The sequence below is a fragment of the Lissotriton helveticus genome, chromosome 4_1, assembly GCF_964261635.1.
Source record: "Lissotriton helveticus chromosome 4_1, aLisHel1.1, whole genome shotgun sequence".
Lineage (NCBI taxonomy): Eukaryota > Metazoa > Chordata > Amphibia > Caudata > Salamandridae > Lissotriton > Lissotriton helveticus.
Window position 1 is genome coordinate 611,926,972 of NC_136063.1, and position 23,924 is coordinate 611,950,895.

A 23,924-nucleotide genomic window follows, 5' to 3' on the forward strand; every position below is an offset into this window, starting at 1 on the left:
CAACTTTAAGTTGGTGGTAATTTGCGATTTCTTTGAAAAATGCACTTTTTTGCATTTTTCGAAGTGCTATGTTTAGCACATACATGCCCTTAGGGCATGTATGTGCGCCACATGTGCCACCATGCTTATTTCAGTGGTGCAACAGGGTGTCCTTTGGACACCCCTGCACCCTTGAAATTGCATTCTCAATATGCGATTCGCAAATTGCTAATCGCAAATTGAGAATGTCTTCCCATTCATTCCTATGGGCCTCTAGGCCCATAGGAATGATTGGGGAGGTATTTCTTAATTGCGAATCACAATTTGAGATTCGCAATTAAGGAATATGTAGGATTCGCAACATTTATTGCAAAACCTACATACATAGCATTTTGCGATTCTCAAATAGCGATTCGAAAAAAATCGCTATTTGAGAATCGCAAAATGACATTTTGATACACATGGCCCTTTATCATTGAATAGAATGATTTCATATTAATTCACACATTAAATAATGCATGAATAGAATAGAAAATGTTAATAGTTAACCTGATTGTTTTCCAATTAAAATGTGATGCTGAATAATATGTATCACAGTAAATCAATTGTCTCCAACCAGTCAATTGATCAGGAGCTACAGTATCTTGCAGAAACCATCAGACCAGCTCCCACCCTTGAGTTGATTTTTAACTAAGAACTTCAATAAATAAGTGTTGAGTTTTCTTTTTAAAGTTAAGGAAAAGCTATGTTTATTGTACATTATTATCAGGCTGCAGATAGTGCAGCCTGACAATGAGCAGTGCTCTACTCAGATTTATGACCCATGTGGGTCAAAGAGGTTCAGAACTGAAGCACTGAGGTATTTAACTCTTACAGAAAAGTGTTCTCAACTCAGTATTGGAACACAAGAACAAAGTGATATTTCTGAATGCGTTCAAATGAGAGACAATAAAATGAAGAGTTGACACTTAGGGGCTGATTCCGATCCGGTCCGACCCTATTGCTACGGGAGCTGAAAACTACAGTAAAAGCAGAGTCCGGTCCGACCCGCACCCCGGTACACAACAGACACGCCATAAACCCCATCGACCGTGTCATCCCAGTCCAGTACGCCTAGGACCTGGTGCACAGAAACCGACGACGCCGCAGACGATGAGTACAATGTACCGCAACAACGGAAGTGTACATGTACGGTGCGTCACACGCTCGCGTATATCACCATTGCAATAGTGATACGAGCCGCACACATGCTGAGAATGTTGGCGTAGGGTGCAGAAGACGTTTGTGAATACCACCATTACAATAGCAATATGAGCCGCACACACGCCATCAATTTTGGGGTACGGTGCGTCACACGCTCGCGTATATCACCATTGCAATAGTGATACGAGCCGCACACACGCCATTTAAGTTGGGGGACGGTGCTCACATCTGAGGGGGGTGCGGATCTGACTCCCAACAGTGCCCAGACATAGGAGGGTGGTGTAGATATGACTCCCAGCAGTGCCCAGACATAGGAGGGGTGGCAGGATATGACTCCCAGCAGTGCCCAGACATAGGAGGGGGGTGAGCATGTGACTCCCAGCAGTGCCCAGACATAGGAGGGGTGTCTGCACAGGACTCCCAGCAGTGCCCAGACATGACAGGGGTGGGTGGATATGACTCCCAGCAGTGCCCAAACATAGGAGGGGTGTGTGGATATGACTCACAGCAGTGCCCAGACATAGGAGGGGGTGTGGATATGACTCCCAGCAGTGCCCAGACATGGCAAGGGTGGGTGGATATGACTCCGAGCAGTGCCCAGACATAGGAGGGGTGGCATGATATGACTTCCAGCAGTGCCCAAACATAGGAGGGGTGGCAGGATATGACTCCCAGCAGTGCCCAGACATAGGAGGGGGGTGGATATGACTCCCAGCAGTGCCCGAACATTGGAGGGGTGTGTGGATATGACTCCCAGCGGTGCCCAGACATGACAGGGGTGGGTGGATAAGACTCCCGACAGTGCCCAGACATAGGAGGGGTGGCAGGATATGACTCCCAGCAGTGCCCAGACATAGGAGGGGGGGTGGATATGACTCCCAGCAGTGCCCAGACATAGGAGGGCGGTGCGGATATGACTCCCAGCAGTGCCCAGGCATGACAGGGGTTGGTGAATATGACACCCAGCAGTGCCCAGACATAGGAGGGGTGGCAGGATATGACTCCCAGCAGTGCCCAGACATAGGAGGGGGGGTGGATATGACTCCCAGCAGTGCCCAGACATAGGAGGGCTGGCTGGATATGACTAACAGCAGTGCCCAGACATAGGAGGGGGGTGTAGATATGACTCCCAGCAGTGCCCAGACATAGGAGGGGTGGCAGGATATGGCTCCCAGCAGTGCCCAGACATGAAAGGGATGGGTGGATATGACTCCCCGCAGTGCCCAGACATAGGAGCGGTATCTGCACAGGAGTCGACTCCCAGCAGAGCCCAGATATAGAAGGGGTGTCAGCATAGGACTCCCAGCAGTCCACAGATATATGAGGGGTGGCAGGATATGACTCCCAGCAATGCCCAGACATAGGAGGGGTGTGTGGATATGACTCCCAGCAGTGGCCAGACATGACAGGGGAGGCTGGATATGACTCCCAGCAGTGCCCAGACATAGGAGGGGCGTGAATTTGACTCCCAGCAGTGCCCAGACAAAAGAGGGGTATCTCCACAGGACTCCCAGCAGTGACCAGACATAGGAGGGGTGGCAGGATATGAATCCCAGCAGTGCCCAGACATAGGAGGGGTGTCTGCACAGGACTCCCAGCAGTGCCCAGACATAGGAGGAGTGGCAGGATATGACTCCCAGCATCGCCCAGACATAGTAGGGTGTGTAGATATGACTCCCAGAAGTGCCAAGACATAGGAGGGGTGGGTGGATATACTCCCAGCAGTTCCCAGACATAGGAGGGGGGTGTGGATATGACTCCCAGCAGTGCCCAGACATAGGAGGGGTGTATGCACAGGGCTCCCAGCAGTGCCCAGACATAGGAGGGGTGGCAGGATATGACTCCCAGCAGTGCCCAGACATAAGAGGTGTGTGTGCACAGGACCCCCAGCGGTGCCCAGACATAGGAGGAGGGTGTGTGTTGGACCCGGCCTCCTGGCGTGGTCCTTCTCTGTCCCTCCACCCCCTGTGAGCATAGGCCTGTACCCCGAGTCCCCTGCGCAGCCCCCCCGCTAGTGTAGCCTGCACCCCGAGCCTGGTCGTCCTACTCCAGTTAAGCCTAGATCCCCCTAGAACCTCGACCAGGCCTGCCTTTCCCGCTCCACGTCCGGCTCCGAGCGCCTAACATGGCATGCCCCACAAGGTTCGGACGCCATCTTCCCTTCCCGTCATACCTGTCTCCCTGGGCCTAGCATGACCCCGGCCCCAGCAAAACCCCGACTCCAAAGGCGCGCCAGTCCCGGCTGGGGGGTAAAGGGCCCCCCGAGTGAGATAAGCCAGGGAGTTTCGATGGCCCCTCCGGCCTCCCCTGAGGGGCTGGTTTCTGTCACACCTTTGGCCCTCCCCTGTGGGCCAGTTTCAATCACCCATCTGGCCTCCCTGAGGGCTGGCTCCAGACCCGCTGGGCGTCTGGGAATTCCCGGACCCATCTTTCAAAGGGATCAAAGGGCCGACCGCCGGACCCCGCCAACGACCAGCCCCCCGGGCAGGAGACCTCTGCCTGCGAGGGTCCGGAGATCAAAGAGCCAAAGGACTATAACTGGGCCCGCCCGACAACTAGCGGGCAGTTGTATCTTGGACCTGAAGCCTGCTGATCTGATCGCGGCTGACCCTAAGAAGACTCATCCTGAACCTCTGAGCCCTGCTGACGCTGTCGCGGCTCCTTCTTCGCCTTAAGGAACTGAACCACCGGAGCCCTGCTGACGCTGTTGCGGCTCAAGCTGAACCTGTAACCACCGGAGCCCTGCTGACGCTGTCGCGGCTCGACCTCTAAGACCATCGGAGCCCTGCTGACGCGGTCGTGGCTCGACCTCTAAGACCATCCGAGTCCTGCTGACGCTGTCGCGGCTCGACCTCTAAGACCATCCGAGCCCTGCGGACGCTGTCGCGGCTCACGAACCCCTCCCGATTGAGCCCTGCTGACCTCGCCGCAGCTCGAGGAGTACTCTGGTCCGGCTGGACCAGCGAGACCACCATCACGACCGAGCCGACTCGACGAAGGTGAGGCAACCAGTACGACCACCATCCCGTACCCCCCGGCTCGAGGATTGAGAGCTGTGCGTAGGGTACGCCTCGTACTGACCCAGAGACTAAAGGACTGTCCCGCTTCCCTCTTCCCGAATCCTCAGAGACTTTGTGGTCCTGTGGCCACTGTGTATATAAGAGTGCTTCCTTCGTTATTTGCTTATATAAAGAACTTGTTCCTAAAATCCAACGGTGTAGTGTCTGTTCGTAGTGTGGTGTGAGCTTCGTGTGTACGATCCCAGACCCAAAGTCCTCCCCGGGGAGGACCTCACAATCAAGACTCGGCAAGTTCTGTGGGAGAGGTGGATCTTGGGGTGTCTGGGTGAGCACAACCTGGCCCTCGGAGATTGCCCCTTCTAACATTGGTGGCAGCGTCGCGATAAGAACCTACGTCTAGGGATTGTACAGCACTGACACACTACCCGAACAAAGAGCAGCCATGAGCGTCACTACCGACAAGACCACCTTCCAGATGGAGCTTCTGGGAGACTATTCACACCGTGAGTTCAAGCAATTCTGCAAAGATCTCCATATCCCGTCAACGGGATTAAACACCAAAGAGGACTTCCAACAAGCTCTAACAGCCTGGGTGGAGACCGGAGCCCAACCTCCAGCACCGACGGAAGCCGATGGAGGGGGAGCACCCCTGATCGGAACCCACGCCCCAGAGCAAGAAAGAGCAGAGTCCCCGACGCGGACTTACAGCCCCGAGAGAGGTCTGTCTCGAGAAGAGATGACCGACCGAGAACGCAACCGAAACCACGAGCTAGAACTAGCCCGGTTGAAAATGGAAGGAGAACTCAAGCTGGCCGAGAAGAAGCTAGCCATCGAGCAGCTGCGGCTGCAAGGAGAACTGGAGGAGAAGAAACTCCAGCGAGAACATGACGGAAAGAAGCTCCAGCTGGAGCACGAGCGCAGCATATTGGAAATCGAACTAAAGGCCCGGAACGAAGGCAACAAAACAGCAGCGACCCGAGAGTCTGTTCCCCCAGTGGAACCCAAGGTCCACATCCCCAAGGATGTGGTCAAAGAATATTATAAAAACGATGACATCCAGCAATGGTTCAAGGCCTACGAGGTAGCTATGACCTCACACCGAGTGCCGCAGAAAGATTGGGGAGCCGGGCTGTGGGGTCGATTCCTGAGTGAGGGGAGAGACACCCTACTCGACCTACCGCCTGCCGAACAGACCTCCTACAGCCACATGAAAGAGGCCCTCCTCACAAGGTACGGGCTCACTCCAGAAATGTACCGCCAACGCTTCCGAGAATGCAAGAAGATCCCCGGCACCACGTGGGTAGAATATGTCAATTTCTACAGCCGGGCCCTGGAAGGGTGGATCAAGGGCAGCAAAGTATCCACCTTCGAGGGGCTCATCGACCTCATTGCGTATGAGCACTTGTCCCTGAATTGCTTTGTGGAACTCCGACAGCACCTCCTGGACAGCAAGTTGGCTGACCCCCGGAAGCTGGCCGTCGAGGCCGATCGCTGGGTGAGCACCAGAGTAACCCTGGGGCCCGGGGGGACACTGGCCGAAACGAACAAGGACCATCCCGCCCGAGGGGAGGAGGGGGTCAGAATAGACAGAGGAGTTCCCAGGTAGGGTCCCCGCGCAGTCCCCCCAGAAACCAGCCAGGTACCTCACCTCCCACAGGGCGCGCAGGGTTTACCCCAGCTAGACCAGGGCCCCGGGTCAGCCAAGCCTGCTACCATTGCCAGAAACCCGGGCACTATGCCAATGACCCCCGCTGCCCCTTGTTCCAGAAGCCTGCCGCTGCAGGACCCCCAGTGCGCCACATCACCTCAGTAGCCCTAGAAGAGGAGGGGGAGGAAGAGTTCGAGGGAGCTGAACCCGCAGCTATGATGTTAGTCTCCTTGGGTGATAGGGAGATGGTCCCCGGAGCTCCCCTACCCGACAACACAGAGAAGTACCGGCAGCAGGTGACGGTCAATGGCCATCACATAGGGGCGCTCCGAGACACTGGTGCCAGTATCACCGCCGTCAAATGGCACCTCGTCACCGAAGCCCAGATTGTTCCCCACATCTCCTGCAGGGTGATCGCAGCCGATAACTCCGTCCGCACCTGCCGGATAGCTCAAGTCCCGTTCGAGTGGGGGGGCGTCTCTGGGGAGTTACGAGTGGCAGTCAGCTCCGACATGCCTGTGGACTGCCTGCTCGGCAACGATCTAGAGAGCTCCCCATGGCAGCGGGTTGAGAAAAGGACCCACTTAGAGATGGTGGGCCTACCCGAGTGGGCCTGTGTGAATACCCGGTCGATGACCGCCCGAAGGGCCACCCCCGAAGAGGCGACCTTAGAGACAGCCCCGGTGACCCCCGAGGACCCCGAGGTCCCTGAACCCTTTGAGACCCCTGAGCTATTCCCCGGGGAGAGCTTCCCCCCCGACGCAGGGCCCCGCGGCCCCGACGTCGAACCGACCCCGAGCTTGGACGACCTTCCTGAGCTGGCCCAATGGCGCCAGGAAGGGGGACCGTCCCGAGAGGAGTTCTGCCTAGAGCAGACATCCTGTCCATCCCTGGTGGGGCCGCGGCAGCAGGCCGCCGCCCAGGCCACCGGTGACCAGTCCGGCTCCCACTTTATCTATTGGGAAAACGGCCTATTATACAGCGAGCAAAAGTCCGCCGAGCTAGGGTCCGGCCGAGTGCTGGTGGTCCCCCTACGCTTCCGCGGCTTCCTCCTGAACCTGGCCCATGACGTGCCCCTGGCGGGACACTTGGGACAAGACAAGACGTACCAGCGCCTGGTCACCCACTTCTACTGGCCGGGCATGCGCTCCGATGTGGAGGCCCACTGTAAGTCCTGCCCCACTTGTCAGTCCAGCGGAAAGAGCGGAGGGAAGCGCAAGGCTCCTCTCCAACCCTTCCCCGTGGTCAGTACCCCCTTTGAGAGGGTGGGAATCGACATTGTGGGCCCACTCGACCCCCGGACCTCCTTAGGCCACCGGTTCATCCTCGTCCTGGTTGATCATGCCACCCGATACCCCTAAGCCGTTCCCCTCCGAACGGTGACCGCCCCCGTAGTGGGGCGGGCCCTCATGGCCATCTTCTCCCGGGTCGGATTCCCTCGAGAAGTCGTCAGTGACCGAGGGACCAACTTTATCTCGAAATACATGAAGTCCCTTTGGCAACAATGTGGGGTGACGTACAAGTTCACCACCCCATACCACCCCCAGGGTAACGGTCTGGTGGAACGCTTCAACAGGACCCTCAAAGGAATGATTATGGGACTCGAAGAGCCCCTGAGGCGTAAGTGGGACGTCCTCCTTCCCTGTCTCCTCTTCGCGTACCGCGAAGTCCCCCAGAAATCCCTGGGGTTCAGCCCCTTCGAGCTGCTCTACGGGCACCCCGTCAGGGGACCCCTCACCCTGGTCAAGGAAGGGTGGGAGACGGCGGCCCCAGAGCCCCCTCCCGATGTGTTTCGATACATTTTGGCCCTCCGGAACCAGACGAGGAAGTTCCGGGAGCTGGCCGAGGCAAACCTCGAAGCCAGCCAAGAAGAAATGAAACGGTGGTATGACCAAAATGCCACTCTGGTCGAGTTTCAGCCCGGACAGCAGGTCTGGGTTATGGCCCCCGTAGAGCCCTGTGCCCTGCAAGACAAGTGGACAGGGCCCTTCAAGGTGGTAGAGCGCAAGAGTCAGGTGACCTACCTCATCGATGTAGAGTCCCCCAGGAACCCCTTGCGGGTCCTTCACGTGAACCGCCTCAAGCCCCACTTCGCCCGGTCCGAGTTGAGCTTGCTCCTAGCCACGAACGATGGGGAAGAAGAAGAAACAGAGCCTCTCCCCGATCTCCTGTGCGTGAAAGAAAAATATGGCTCCGTAGAGGGGGTGAGTCTCTCCTCCTCCCTCTCTCCCGAGCAGCGCGAGGACTGTCGCCAGTTCTTGGGACAGTTCTCGGACCTCTTCTCCCTCACCCCCGGCGTCACCAACTGGTGCGTCCACGACGTGGACACCGGGGACAGCCCACCGGTCCGGCACAGAGCCTACCGCGTCCCTGACCGAGTCCGGGCCTGTATCAAGGCCGAGGTATCAAAGATGCTAGCTCTCGGGGTGGTCGAAGCCTCTGACAGCCCATGGGCTAGTCCCGTGGTCCTGGTTCCGAAGGCAGCCGCCCCCGGTGCTGTTCCCGAGCTGAGGTTCTGCGTTGACTACCGCGGGCTCAACGCAGTCACCAGAACCGATGCTCATCCCATCCCCCGAGCCGACGAGCTTATCGATCGCCTCAGGGCTGCTCGCTTCCTTAGCACGTTCGACCTGACCAGTGGATACTGGCAGATCGCCCTCAACGAGGGAGCTAAGGAAAGGTCCGCTTTTTCCACCCCGGATGGTCACTACCATTTCCGGGTGATGCCCTTCAGGATGAAGAACGCCCCGCCACCTTCCAGAGACTGGTGAACCAGGTACTGGCTGGATTGGAGGAGTTCAGCGCTGCGTATCTGGACGATATCGCCGTGTACAGTTCCCACTGGCCCGAGCACCTCCAGCACCTCTGGGCGGTGCTGACGGCCCTGAGGAGGGCGGGTCTCACCATTAAGGCAAGCAAGTGCCAGATCGGACAAGGGTCCGTAATCTACCTCGGGCACCAGGTCGGAAGCGGCCTCGTAGCCCCCCTCCAGCCCAAGATCGATGCCATCGTGGCCTGGGAGGCCCCCACGACCCAGACGGAAGTGCGGGCGTTTCTAGGGCTCACGGGATACTACCGCCGGTTCATCAAGAGTTACGGCAGCATCGTAGCCCCCCTCACGGAGTTAACCTCCAAAAACCAGCCGAAGAAAGTCAGCTGGACCTCCGCCTGCCAAGAGGCGTTCGAAACTTTAAAAGACGCCATGTGCACTGCCCCCATCCTACAGGCCCCCGACTACTCCCGAGAGTTTGTAGTCCAGAAGGACGCGTCCGAACATGGCATCGGAGCCGTCCTGTCCCAGGTGAACGAGAGCGGCCTAGACCAACAAGTGGCATTCATTAGCCGGAGGCTACTCCCTCGAGAACAAAGGTGGAGCACCATCGAGCGGGAGGCCTTCGCGGTGGTTTGGGCCCTGAAGAAGCTGAGGCCCTACCTGTTCGGTACTCACTTCCGGGTCCAGACCGACCACCGATCTCTCCGGTGGCTAATGCAGATGAGAGGGGAAAATCCCAAATTGCTGCGCTGGTCCATCTCCCTCCAGGGGATGGACTTCACTGTTGAGCACCGGCCTGGTTCTGACCACGCCAACGCAGACGGCCTGTCCCGATTCTTCCGCCTCAGCGAAGAGAACCCCCAAGAGGATGGGTAGTTCTCCCCGCCTTCAGCTGGGGGGGACGCGTGTTGGACCCGGCCTCCTGGCGTGGTCCTTCTCTGTCCCTCCACCCCCTGTGAGCGTAGGCCTGTACCCCGAGTCCCCTGCGCAGCCCCCCCCGCTAGTGTAGCCTGCACCCCGAGCCTGGTCGTCCTACTCCAGTTAAGCCTAGATCCCCCTAGAACCTCGACCAGGCCTGCCTTTCCCGCTCCACGTCCGGCTCCGAGCGCCTAACATGGCATGCCCCACAAGGTTCGGACGCCATCTTCCCTTCCCGTCATACCTGTCTCCCTCTGGCCTAGCATGACCCCGGCCCCAGCGAAACCCCGACTCCAAAGGCGCGCCAGTCCCGGCTGGGGGGTAAAGGGCCCCCCGAGTGAGATAAGCCAGGGAGTTTCGATGGCCCCTCTGGCCTCCCCTGAGGGGCTGGTTTCTGTCACCCCTTTGGCCCTCCCCTGTGGGCCAGTTTCAATCACCCATCTGGCCTCCCCGAGGGCTGGCTCCAGACCCGCTGGGCATCTTGGAATTCCCGGACCCATCTTTCAAAGGGATCAAAGGGCCGACCGCCGGACCCCGCCAACGACCAGCCCCCCGGGCAGGAGACCTCTGCCTGCGAGGGTCCGGAGATCAAAGAGCCAAAGGACTATAACTGGGCCCGCCCGACAACTAGCGGGCAGTTGTATCTTGGACCTGAAGCCTGCTGATCTGATCGCGGCTGACCCTAAGAAGACTCATCCTGAACCTCTGAGCCCTGCTGACGCTGTCGCGGCTCCTTCTTCGCCTTAAGGAACTGAACCACCAGAGCCCTGCTGACGCTGTTGCGGCTCAAGCTGAACCTGTAACCACCGGAGCCCTGCTGACGCTGTCGCGGCTCGACCTCTAAGACCATCGGAGCCCTGCTGACGCGGTCGTGGCTCGACCTCTAAGACCATCCGAGTCCTGCTGACGCTGTCGCGGCTCGACCTCTAAGACCATCCGAGCCCTGCGGACGCTGTCGCGGCTCACGAACCCCTCCCGATTGAGCCCTGCTGACCTCGTCGCAGCTCGAGGAGTACTCTGGTCCGGCTGGACCAGCGAGACCACCATCACGACCGAGCCGACTCGACGAAGGTGAGGCAACCAGTACGACCACCATCCCGTACCCCCCGGCTCGAGGATTGAGAGCTGTGCGTAGGGTACGCCTCGTACTGACCCAGAGACTAAAGGACTGTCCCGCTTCCCTCTTCCCGAATCCTCAGAGACTTTGTGGTCCTGTGGCCACTGTGTATATAAGAGTGCTTCCTTCGTTATTTGCTTATATAAAGAACTTGTTCCTAAAATCCAACGGTGTAGTGTCTGTTCGTAGTGTGGTGTGAGCTTCGTGTGTACGATCCCAGACCCAAAGTCCTCCCCGGGGAGGACCTCACAATCAAGACTCGGCAAGTTCTGTGGGAGAGGTGGATCTTGGGGTGTCTGGGTGAGCACAACCTGGCCTTCGGAGATTGCCCCTTCTAACAGTGTGGATATGACTCCCAGCAATTCCCAGACATAGGAGGGGGGTGTAGATATGACTCCCAGCAGTGCCCACATAAAGGAGGGGGATGTGGATATGACTCGCAGCAGTGCCCAGACATAGAAGGGGTGGCAGGATATGACTCCCAGCAGTGCCCAGACATGACTTGGGTGGGTGAATATGACTCCCAGCAGTGCCCAGACATAGGAGGGGGTGTAGATATAACTCCCAGCAGCGCCCAGTCATGACAGGGGTGGGTGGATATGACTCCCAGCAGTGCCCAGACATAGGAGGGGTGTCTGCACATGACTCCCAGCAGAGTCCAGACATAGGAGGGGGGTGTGGATATGACTCCCAGCAGTGCGCAGACATAGGAGGGGTTGTAGATATGACTCCCAGCTGTGCCCAGACATAGGAGGTGGGTGTGGATTTGACTCCCAGCAGTGACCAGACATAGGAGGGGGTGTGGATATGACTCCCAGCAGTGCCCAGACATAGGAGGGGTGGGTGGATATGACTCCCAGCAGTGCCCAGACATAGGAGGGGTGTGTGCACCGGACTGCCAGCAGTGCCCAGACATAGGAGGGGGTGTGGATATGACTCCCAGCAGTGCCCAGACATAGGAGGGGGTGTAGATATGACTCCCAGCTGTGCCCAGACATAGGAGGGGGGTGTGGATATGGCTCCCAGCAGTGCCTAGACATAGGAGGGGGGTGTAGATATGATTCCCAGCAGTGCCCAGACATAGGAGGGGTGTGTGTATATGACTCCCAGCAGTGCCCAGACATGACAGGGGTGGGTGTATATGACTCCCAGCAGTGCCCAGAAATAGGAGGGGTGGGTGTATATGACTCCCAGCAGAGCCCAGACATGGGAGGGGTGGCAGCATATGACTCCCAGCAGTGTCCAGACATGGGAGGGGTGTGTGGATATGACTCCCAGCAGTGCCCAGACATGGTAGGGGTGGTAGGATATGACTCCCAGCAGTTCCCAGACATAGGGGGTGTGTGGATATGACTCCCAGCAGTGCCCAGACATAGGAGGGCGGTGCGGATATGACTCCCAGCAGTGCCAAGACATGACAGGGGTGGGTGGATATGACTCCCAGCAGTGCCCATACATAGGAGGGTGGCAGGATATGACTCCCAGCAGTGCCCAGACATAGGAGGGGGTGTGGATATGACTCCCAGCCGTGCCCAGACATAGGAGGGGGGGGGGTGTCAATATGACTCCCAGCAGTGCCCAGACATAGGAGGGGTGGCAGGATATGACTCCCAGCAGTGCCCAGACATGAAAGGGGTGGGTGGATATGACTACCAGCAGTGCCCAGACATAGGATGGGTATCTGCACAGGACTCCCAGCAGAGCCCAGATATAGAAGGGGTGTCTGCATAGGACTCCCAGCAGTGCCCAGACATAGGAGGGTGTGTGGAGATGACTCGCAGCAGTGCCCAGACATGACAGGGGTGGGTGGATATGACTCCCAGCAGTGCCCAGACAGAGGAGGGGGGGTGAATTTGACTCCCAGCAGTGCCCAGACATAGGAGGGGTGTGTGCACAGGACTCCCAGCAGTGTCGAGACATAGAAGGGGTGGGTGGATATGACTCCCAGCAGTGCCAAGACATAGGAGGGGTGTGTGCACCGGACTGCCAGCAGTGCCCAGACATAGGAGGGGGGTGTGGATATGACTCCCAGCAGTGCCCAGACATAGGAGGGGGTGTAGATATGACTCCCAGCTGTGCCCAGACATAGGAGGGGGGTGTGGATATGACTCCCAGCAGTGCCCAGACATAGGAGGGGTGGCAGGATATGGCTCCCAGCATTGCCCAGACATAGGTGAGGTGTGTGCACAGGACTCCAAGCAGTGCCCAGACATGACAGGGGTGGGTGTATATGACTCCCAGCAGTGCCCAGAAATAGGAGAGGTGGGTGGATATGACTCCCAGCAGAGACCAGACATGGGAGGGGTGGCAGCATATGACTCCCAGCAGTGCCCAGCCATAGGAGGGGTGTGTGGATATGACTCCCTGCAGTGCCAAGGCATAGGAGGGGTGGGTGGATATACTACCAGCAGTTCCCAGACATAGGAGGGGGGTGTGGATATGACTCCCAGCAGTGCCCAGACTTAGGAGGGGGTGTGGATATGACTCCCAGCAGTGCCCATACATAGGAGGGGGTGTAGATATAACTCCCAGCTGTGCCCAGACATAGGAGGGGGGTGTGGATATGGCTCCCAGCAGTGCCTAGACATAGGAGGAGGGTATGGATATGACTCCCAGCAGTGCCCAGACATAGGAGGGGTGTGTGCACAGGACTCCCAGCAGTGCTCAGACATAACAGGGGTGGGTGTATATGACTCCCAGCAGTGCCCAGAAATAGGAGGGGTGGGTGTATATGACTCCCAGCAGAGCCCAGACATGGGAGGGGTGGCAGCATATGACTCCCAGCAGTGCCCAGACTTGGGAGGGGTGTGTGGATATGACTCCCAGCAGTGCCCAGACATGACAGGGGTGGGTGGATTTGACTCCCAGCAGTGCCCAGACATAGTAGGGGTGGTAGGATATGACTCCCAGCAGTGCCCAGACATAGGGGGGGGTGTGGATATTACTCCCAGCAGTGCCCAGACATAGGAGGGAGGTGCGGATATGACTCCCAGCAGTGCCCAGACATAACAGGGGTGGGTGAATATGACTCCCAGCAGTGCCCAGACATAGGAGGGGGTGTAGATATGACTCCCAGCTGTGCCCAGACATAGGAGGGGGTGTGGATATGGCTCCCAGCAGTGCCTAGACATAGGAGGAGGGTATGGATATGACTCCCAACAGTGCCCAGACATAGGAGGGGTGTGTGCACAGGACTCCCAGCAGTGCTCAGACATGACAGGGGTGGGTGTATATGACTCCCAGCAGTGCCCAGAAATAGGAGGGGTGGGTGTATATGACTCCCAGCAGAGCCCAGACATGGGAGGGGTAGCAGCATATGACTCCCAGCAGTGCCCAGACATGGGAGGGGTGTGTGGATATGACTCCCAGCAGTGCTCAGACATGACAGGGGTGGGTGGATATGACTCCCAGCAGTGCCCAGACATAGTAGGGGTGGTAGGATATGACTCCCAGCAGTGCCCAGACATAGGGGGGGTGTGGATATGACTCCCAGCAGTGCCCAGACATAGGAGGGCGGTGTGGATATGACTCCCAGCAGTGCCCAGACATGACAGGGGTGGGTGGATATGACTCCCAGCAGTGACCAGACATAGGAGGGTGGCAGGATATGACTCCCAGCAGTGCCCAGACATAGGAGGGGGTGTGGATATGACTCCATGCAGTGCCCAGACATAGGAGGGGGGGTGTCAATATGACTCCCAGCAGTGCCCAGACATAGGAGGGGTGGCAGGATATGACTCACAGCAGTGCCCAGACATGAAAGGGCTGGGTGGATATGACTACCAGCAGTGCCCAGACATGGGAGGGGTATCTGCACAGGACTCCCAGCAGAGCCCAGATATAGAAGGGGTGTCTGCATAGGACTCCCAGCAGTGCCCAGACATAGGAGGGTGTGTGGATATGACTCGCAGCAGTGCCCAGACATGACAGGGGTGGGTGGATATGACTCCCAGCAGTGCCCAGACATAGGAGGGGGGTGGATATGACTCCCAGCAGTGCCCAGACATAGGAGGGGTGTGTGCACCGGACTGCCAGCAGTGCCCAGACATAGGAGGGGGGTGTGGATATGACTCCCAGCAGTGCCCAGACATAGAAGGGGGTGTAGATATGACTCCCAGCTGTGCCCAGAGATAGGAGGGGGGTGTGGATATGACTCCCAGCAGTGCCCAGACATAGGAGGGGTGGCAGGATATGACTCCCAGCAGTGCCCAGACATAGGAGAGGTGTGTGCACAGGACTCCCAGCAGTGCCCAGACATGACAGGGGTGGGTGTATATGACTCCCAGCAGTGCCCAGAAATAGGAGGGGTGGGTGGATATGACTCCCAGCAGAGCCCAGACATGGGAGGGGTGGCAGCATATGACTCCCAGCAGTGCCCAGCCATAGGAGGGGTATGTGGATATGACTCCCAGCAGTGCCCAGACATGACAGGGGTGGGTGGATATGACTCCCAGCAGTGCCCAGACATAGGAGGGGGGTGTGGATATGACTCCCAGCAGTGCCCAGACATAGGAGGGCGGTGCAGATATGACTCCCAGCAGTGCACAGACATGACAGGGGTGGGTGGATATGACTCCCAGCAGTGCCCAGACATAGGAGGGTGGCAGGATATGACTCCCAGCAGTGCTTAGACATAGAAGGGGTGGCAGGATATGACTCCCAGCAGTGCCCGGACATAGGAGGGGGTGTGGATATGACTCCCAGCAGTGCCCAGACATAGGAGGGGGGTGTAGATATGACTCCCAGCAGTGCCCAGACATAGGAGGGGTGGCAGGATATGACTCCCAGCAGTGCCCAGACATAGGAGGGGTGGCAGGATATGACTACCAGCAGTGCCCAGATATAGGAGGGGTATCTGCACAGGACTCCCAGCAAAGCCAAGATATAGAAGGGGTGTCTGCATAGGACTCCCAGCAGTGCTCAGATATAGGAGGGGTGTGTGGGTGTGACTCGCAGCAGTGCCCAGACATGACAGGGGTGGGTGGACATGACTCCCAGCAGTGCCCAGACATAGGAGGGGGGGTGAATTTGACTCCCAGCAGTGCCCAGACATATGAGGGGTGTCTGCACAGGACTCCCAGCAGTTACCAGACATAGGAGGGGTCTCAGGATATGACTACCAGCAGTGCCCAGACATAGGAGGGGTGTCTGCACTGGACTCCCAGCAGTGCCCAGACATAGGAGGGGTGGCAGGATATGACTCCCAGCATTGCTCAGACATAGTAGGGTGTGTAGATATGACTCCCAGCAGTGCCCAGACATAGGAGGGGTGGGTGGATATGACTCCCAGCAGTGCCCAGACATAGGAGGGGTGTGTGCACAGGACTCCCAGCAGTGCCCATACATAGGACGGGGGTGTGGATATGACTCCCGGCAGTGCCCAGACATAGGAGGGGAGTATGCACAGGGCTCCCAGCAGTGCCCAGATATAGGAGGGGTGGCAGGATATGACTCCCAGCAGTTCCCAGACATAGGAGGGGTGTGTGGATATGACTCCCAGCATTGCCCAGACATAGGAGGGGTGGATATGACTCCCAGCAGTGCCCAGACATAAGAGGGGGTGTGGATATGTCTCCCAGCAGTGCCCAGACATAGGAGGGGTGAGTGCATATGACTCCCAGCAGTGCCCAGACATAGGAGGGGGGTGGATATGACTCCCAGCAGTGCCCAGACATGGGAGGGGTGGCAGGATATGACTCACATCAGTGTCCAGACATAGGAGGGGTGGCAGGATATGACTCCCAGCAGTGCCCAGACATAGGAGGGGTGGGTGGATATGACTCCCAGCAGTGCCCAAACATAGGAGGGGTGGCAGGATATGAATCCCAGCAGTGCCTAGACATAGGAGGGGTGGCAGGATATGACTCCCAGCAGTGCCCAGACATAGGAGGGGGTGTGGATATGACTCCCAGCAGTGCCCAGACATGACATGGGTGGGTGGATATGACTCCCAGCAGTGCCCAGACATAGGAGGGGTGTCTGCACAGGACTCCCAGCAGTGGCCAGACATGACAGGGGTGGGTGGATAGGACTCCCAGCAGTGCCCAGACATAGGAGGGGTGTCTGCACAGGACTCCTAGCAGTGTCCAGACATAGGAGGGGTGTGTGGATATGAGAGGGGTGGGTGGATATGACTCCTAGCAGTGCCCAGACATAGTAGGGGTGGGTGGATATGACTCCCAGCAGTGCGCAGATATAGGAGGGTTGTGCACACAAGACTCCCAGCAGTGCCCAGACATAGGAGGGGGGAGTGGATATGACTCCCAGCAGTGCCCAGACATAGGAGGGGGGTGGGGATATGACTTCCAGCAGTGCCCAGACATAGTAGGGAGGTGTGGATATGACTCCCAGCAGTGCCCAGACATAGGAGGGGTGTGTGCACAGGACTCCCAGCAGTACCCAGACATGACATGGGTGGGTGGATATGACTCTCAGCAGTGCCCAGACATAGGAGGGCTGGCAGGATATGACTCCCGCAGTGCCCAGACATAGGAGGGGGTGTGGATATGACTCCCAGAAGTGCCCAAATATAGGAGGGGGTGTAGATATGACTCCCAGCAGTGCCCAGACATAGGAGGGATGGCAGGATATGACTCCCAGCAGTGCCAAGACATGAAAGGGGTGGGTGGATATGACTCCCAGCAGTGCCCAGACATAGGAGGGGTGTGTGCACAGGACTCCCAGCAGTGCACAGACATGACAGGGGTGGGTGGATATGACTCCCAGCAGTGCCCAGACATAGTAGGGGGTGTGGATATGACTCCCAGCAATGCCCAGACTTAGGAGGGGTGTGTGGACATAACTCCCAGCAGTGCCCAGACATGACAGGCGTGGGTGGATATGACTCACAGAAGTGCTCAGACATAGGAGGGGTGGGTGGATATGATTCCCAGCAGTGCCCAGACATAGGAGGGGTGTTTGCACAGGACTCCCAGCAGTGCCCATACATAGGAGTGGGGTGTGGCTATGACTCCCAGCAGTGCCCAGACATAGGAGGGGGTGAAGATATGACTCCCAGCAGTGCCCACACATAGGAGGGGGTGGATATGACTCCCAGCAATGCCCAGACATAGGAGGGGGTGTGGATATGACTCCCAGCAGTGCCCAGACATAGGAGGGCTGGCAGGATATGACTCCCAGCAGTGTCCAGACATGACAGGGGTGGGTGGATATGACTCCCAGCAGTGCCCAGACATAGGAGGGGTGTCTGCACAGGACTCCCAGCAGTGCCCAGACATGACAGGGGTGGGTGGATATGACTCCCAGCAGTGCCCAAACATAGGAGGGGTGGCAGGATATGACTCCCAGCAGTGCCCAGACATAGGAGGGGTGTGTGCACAGGACTCCCATCAGTGTCCAGACATAGAAGGGGTGGGTGGATATGACTCCCAGCAGTGCCCAGACATAGGAGGGGTGTGTGCACCGGACTGCCAGCAGTGCCCAGACATAGGATGCGGGTGTGGATATGACTCCCAGCAGTGCCCAGACATAGAAGGGGGTGTAGATATGACTCCCAGCTGTGCCCAGAGATAGGAGGGGTGGCAGGATATGACTCCCAGCAGTGCCCAGACATAGGAGAGGTGTGTGCACAGGACTCCCAGCAGTGCCCAGACATGACAGGGGTGGGTGTATATGACTCCCAGCAGTGCCCAGAAATAGGAGGGGTGGGTGGATATGACTCCCAGCAGAGCCCAGACATAGGAGGGGTGGCAGCATATGACTCCCAGCAGTGCCCAGCCATAGGAGGGGTATGTGGATATGACTCCCAGCAGTGCCCAGACATGACAGGGGTGGGTGGATATGACTCCCAGCACTGCCCAGACATAGTAGGGGTGGCAGGATATGACTCCCAGCAGTGCCCAGACATAGGAGGAAGGTGTGGATATGACTCCCAGCAGTGCCCAGACATAGGAGGGCGGTGCGGATATGACTCCCAGCAGTGCCCAGACATGACAGGGGTGGGTGGATATGACTCCCAGCAGTGCCCAGACATAGGAGGGTGGCAGGATATGACTCCCAGCAGTGCTTAGACATAGAAGGGGTGGCAGGATATGACTCCCAGCAGTGCCCGGACATAGGAGGGGGTGTGGATATGACTCCCAGCAGTGCCCAGACATAGGATGGGGGGTGTAGATATGACTCCCAGCAGTGCCCAGACATAGGAATGGTGGCAGGATATGACTCCCAGCAGTGCCCAGATATGAAAGGGGTGGGTGGATATGACTACCAGCAGTGCCCAGATATAGGAGGGGTATCTGCACAGGACTCCCAGCAAAGCCCAGATATAGAAGGGGTGTCTGCATAGGACTCCCAGCAGTGCCCAGATATAGGAGGGGTGTGTGGATGTGACTCGCAGCAGTGCCCAGACATGTTAATTGTTTATTTGTTATGTTAATTGTTTATTTCTATAGCGCGCGGCTACTCAAAGAGAGTGTCCCGGCGCTTTATTGGAGAAAGAGACAAAACTGCAACATACTAACATAACACCAGATAAAAAAACATAACAGAAGAGTGGGCCAAAGATTCACGGAAGACCGGCTACTGAGTGAACAGCCAAGTTTTAAGGCCTTTCCTAAAAGCCAGTAGACTGGTGGCTCCCCGCAGGGCCAGTGGTAAAGAGTTCCACAACTGAGATGCCAACAGTCCAAAAGAGCGGCCTCCGAGGCGCGCTTTCTTTACCCGGGGGACAACAGCAAGGTACAGGGCTTCCGACCTCAGAGACCTGGTCGGATGATAAAAGACCAGCCTCTTTTGGAGGTACTTGGCTCCCTCCTTGTGAAGAGCTTTGTAGGCCAAGGTCAGCGCCTTAAAGGCGATCCTCTTGCGGATAGGAAGCCAATGTAAAGTTGCCAGCAAGCCCGAGGCCCTGGAGCGCCTACTAAGGCCAAAGATTGCCCTGGCAGCGGCGTTCTGTACCACTTGGAGCCGCTGCAGCAAGTACTCTGGAAGGCCCAGGTAAAGAACGTTGGAATAATCCAACCTGGACCCAATCAGAGCCTGGACTGTCAGCGTCCTATGTTCCACGGATAACAGAGGAAGGAACCTCCGCAGCATCCTAAGGATGCCAAAGCAAATGCCCGACACCCCCAGGATCTGGGATTTCAAGGTAAGCCTGTTATCCATCTTCACCCCCAGATTCTTAGCAACCTGAGAGGAGCAGGACGGAGGGAACATATCCAGTGGCCACCAGGTCTGCCAATCTGGCTCTGTGTCGCACCCAAAGAAAAGTACTTCGGACTTGTCGGAATTGCACTTAAGGCTGTTTAGATGGAACCAATGAAAAACAGCCCCAAGGCAATCCCGAATACTCTCCCCATCAAAGTCGCCTCCTCTCTTACAAGAGAAGAGGAGCTGGGTGTCGTCCGCGTAGGATACGATCTGGGCACCATGCGACTCCACCAACGCCGCCAATGGGGTCATAATGACAGGGGTGGGTGGACATGACTCCCAGCAGTGCCCAGACATAGGAGGGGGGGGTGAATTTGACTCCCAGCAGTGCCCAGACATATGAGGGGTGTCTGCACAGGACTCCCAGCAGTTACCAGACATAGGAGGGGTCTCAGGATATGACTACCAGCAGTGCCCAGACATAGGAGGGGTGTCTGCACTGGACTCCCAGCAGTGCCCAGACATAGGAGGGGTGGCAAGATATGACTCCCAGCATTTCTCAGACATAGTAGGGTGTGTAGATATGACTCCCAGCAGTGCCCAGACATAGGAGGGGTGGGTGGATATGACTCCCAGCAGTGCCCAGACATAGGAGGGGTGTGTGCACAGGACTCCCAGCAGTGCCCATACATAGGAGGGGGGTGTGGATATGACTCACAGCAGTGCCCAGACATAGGAGGGGAGTATGCACAGGGCTCCCAGCAGTGCCCAGATATAGGAGGGGTGGCAGGATATGACTCCCAGCAGTTCCCAGACATAGGAGGGGTGTGTGGATATGACTCCCAGCAGTGCCCAGACATAGGAGGGGGTGGATATGACTCCCAGCAGTGCCCAGACATAAGAGGGGGTGTGGCTATGTCTCCCAGCAGTGCCCAGACATAGGAGGGGTGAGTGGATATGACTCCCAGCAGTGCCCAGACATAGGAGGGGGGTGGATATGACTCCCAGCAGTGCCCAGACATGGGAGGGGTGTTTGCACGGGACTCCCAGCAGTGCCAAGACATAGGAGGGGTGGCAGGATATGACTCACATCAGTGTCCAGACATAGGAGGGGTGGCAGGATATGACTCCCAGCTGTGCCCAGACATAGGAGGGGGTGTGGATATGACTCCCAGCAGTGCCCAGACATAGGAGGGGTGTGTGCACAGAACTCCCAGCAGTGCCCGGACATAGGAGGGGTGGCAGGATATGACTCCCAGCAGTGCCCAGACATAGGAGGGGGTGTGGATATGACTCCCAGCAGTGCCCAGACATGACAGGGGTGGGTGGATATGACTCCCCGCAGTGCCCAGACATAGGAGGGGTGGCAGGATATGACTCCCAGCAGTGCCCAGACATAGGAGGGGTGGGTGGATATGACTCCCCGCAGTGCCCAGACATAGGAGGGGTGTGTGCACAGGACTCCCAGCAGTGCCCAGACATAGGAGGGGTGGCAGGATATGTCTCTCAGCAGTGCCCAGACATAGGAGGGGTGTGTGGATATGACTCACAGCAGTGCCCAGACATGACAGGGGTGGGTGGATATGACCCCCAGCAGTGCCCAGACATAGGAGGGGGGTGAATTTGACTCCCAGCAGTGCCCAGACATATGAGGGGTGTCTGCACAGGACTCCCAGCAGTGACCAAACATAGGAGGGGTCTCAGGATATGACTCCCAGCAGTGCCCAGACATAGGAGGGGTGTCTGCACTGGACTCCCAGCAGTGCTCAGACATAGGAGGGGTGGCAGGATATGACTCCCAGCATTGCCCAGACATAGTAGTGTGTGTAGATATCACTCCCAGCAGTGCCCAGATATAGGAGGGGTGTGTGCACAGGACTTCCAGCAGTGCCCATACATAGGAGGGGTGGCAGGATATGACTCCCAGCAGTGCCCAGACATAGGAGGGGTGGGTGGATATGACTCCCCGCAGTGCCCAGACATAGGAGGGGTGTGTGCACAGGACTCCCAGCAGTGCCCAGACATAGGAGGGGTGGCAGGATATGTCTCTCAGCAGTGCCCAGACATAGGAGGGGTGTGTGGATATGACTCACAGCAGTGCCCAGACATGACAGGGGTGGGTGGATATGACCCCCAGCAGTGCCCAGACATAGGAGGGGGGTGAATTTGACTCCCAGCAGTGCCCAGACATATGAGGGGTGTCTGCACAGGACTCCCAGCAGTGACCAAACATAGGAGGGGTCTCAGGATATGACTCCCAGCAGTGCCCAGACATAGGAGGGGTGTCTGCACTGGACTCCCAGCAGTGCTCAGACATAGGAGGGGTGGCAGGATATGACTCCCAGCATTGCCCAGACATAGTAGTGTGTGTAGATATCACTCCCAGCAGTGCCCAGATATAGGAGGGGTGTGTGCACAGGACTTCCAGCAGTGCCCAGACATAGGAGGGGGTGTGGATATGACTCACAGCAGTGCCCAGACATAGGAGGGGAGTATGCACAGGGCTCCCAGCAGTGCCCAGATATAGGAGGGGTGGCAGGATATGACTCCCAGCAGTTCCCAGACATAGGAGGGGTGTGTGGATATGACTCCCAGCAGTGCTCAGACATAGGAGGGGTGGCTGGATATGACTCCCAGCATTGCCCAGACATAGTAGTGTGTGTAGATATCACTCCCAGCAGTGCCCAGATATAGGAGGGGTGTGTGCACAGGACTTCCAGCAGTGCCCATACATTGGAGGGGGTGTGGATATGACTCACAGCAGTGCCCAGACATAGGAGGGGAGTATGCACAGGGCTCCCAGCAGTGCCCAGATATAGGAGGGGTGGCAGGATATGACTCCCAGCAGTTCCCAGACATAGGAGGGATGTGTGGATATGACTCCCAGCAGTGCCCAGACATAGGAGGGGGTGGATATGACTCCCAGCAGTGCCCAGACATAAGAGGGGGTGTGGCTATGTCTCCCAGCAGTGCCCAGACATAGGAGGGGTGAGTGGATATGACTCCCAGCAGTGCCCAGACATAGGAGGGGGGTGGATATGACTCCCAGCAGTGCCCAGACATGGGAGGGGTGTTTGCACGGGACTCCCAGCAGTGCCAAGACATAGGAGGGGTGGCAGGATATGTCTCACATCAGTGTCCAGACATAGGAGGGGTGGCAGGATATGACTCCCAGCTGTGCCCAGACATAGGAGGGGGGTGTGGATATGACTCCCAGCAGTGCCCAGACATAGGAGGGGTGTGTGCACAGAACTCCCAGCAGTGCCCAGACATAGGAGGGGTGGCAGGATATGACTCCCAGCAGTGCCCAGACATAGGAGGGGGTGTGGATATGACTCCCAGCAGTGCCCAGACATGACAGAGGTGGGTGGATATGACTCCCCGCAGTGCCCAGACATAGGAGGGGTGGCAGGATATGACTCCCAGCAGTGCCCAGACATAGGAGTGGTGGGTGGATATGACTCCCCGCAGTGCCCAGACATAGGAGGGGTGTGTGCACAGGACTCCCAGCAGTGCCCAGACATAGGAGGGGTGGCAGGATATGTCTCTCAGCAGTGCCCAGACATAGGAGGGGTGTGTGGATATGACTCACAGCAGTGCCCAGACATGACAGGGGTGGGTGGATATGACCCCCAGCAGTGCCCAGACATAGGAGGGGGGTGAATTTGACTCCCAGCAGTGCCCAGACATATGAGGGGTGTCTGCACAGGACTCCCAGCAGTGACCAAACATAGGAGGGGTCTCAGGATATGACTCCCAGCAGTGCCCAGACATAGGAGGGGTGTCTGCACTGGACTCCCAGCAGTGCTCAGACATAGGAGGGGTGGCAGGATATGACTCCCAGCATTGCCCAGACATAGTAGTGTGTGTAGATATCACTCCCAGCAGTGCCCAGATATAGGAGGGGTGGGTGGATATGACTCCCAGCAGTGCCCAGACATAGGAGGGGTGTGTGCACAGGACTTCCAGCAGTGCCCATACATTGGAGGGGGTGTGGATATGACTCCCAGCAGTGCCCAGACATAGGAGGGGTGTATGCACAGGGCTCCAAGCAGTGCCCAGACATAGAAGGGGTAGGAGGATATGACTCCCAGCAGTGTCCAGACATAGGAGGGGTGTGTGGATATGACTCCCAGCACTGCCCAGACATAGGAGGGG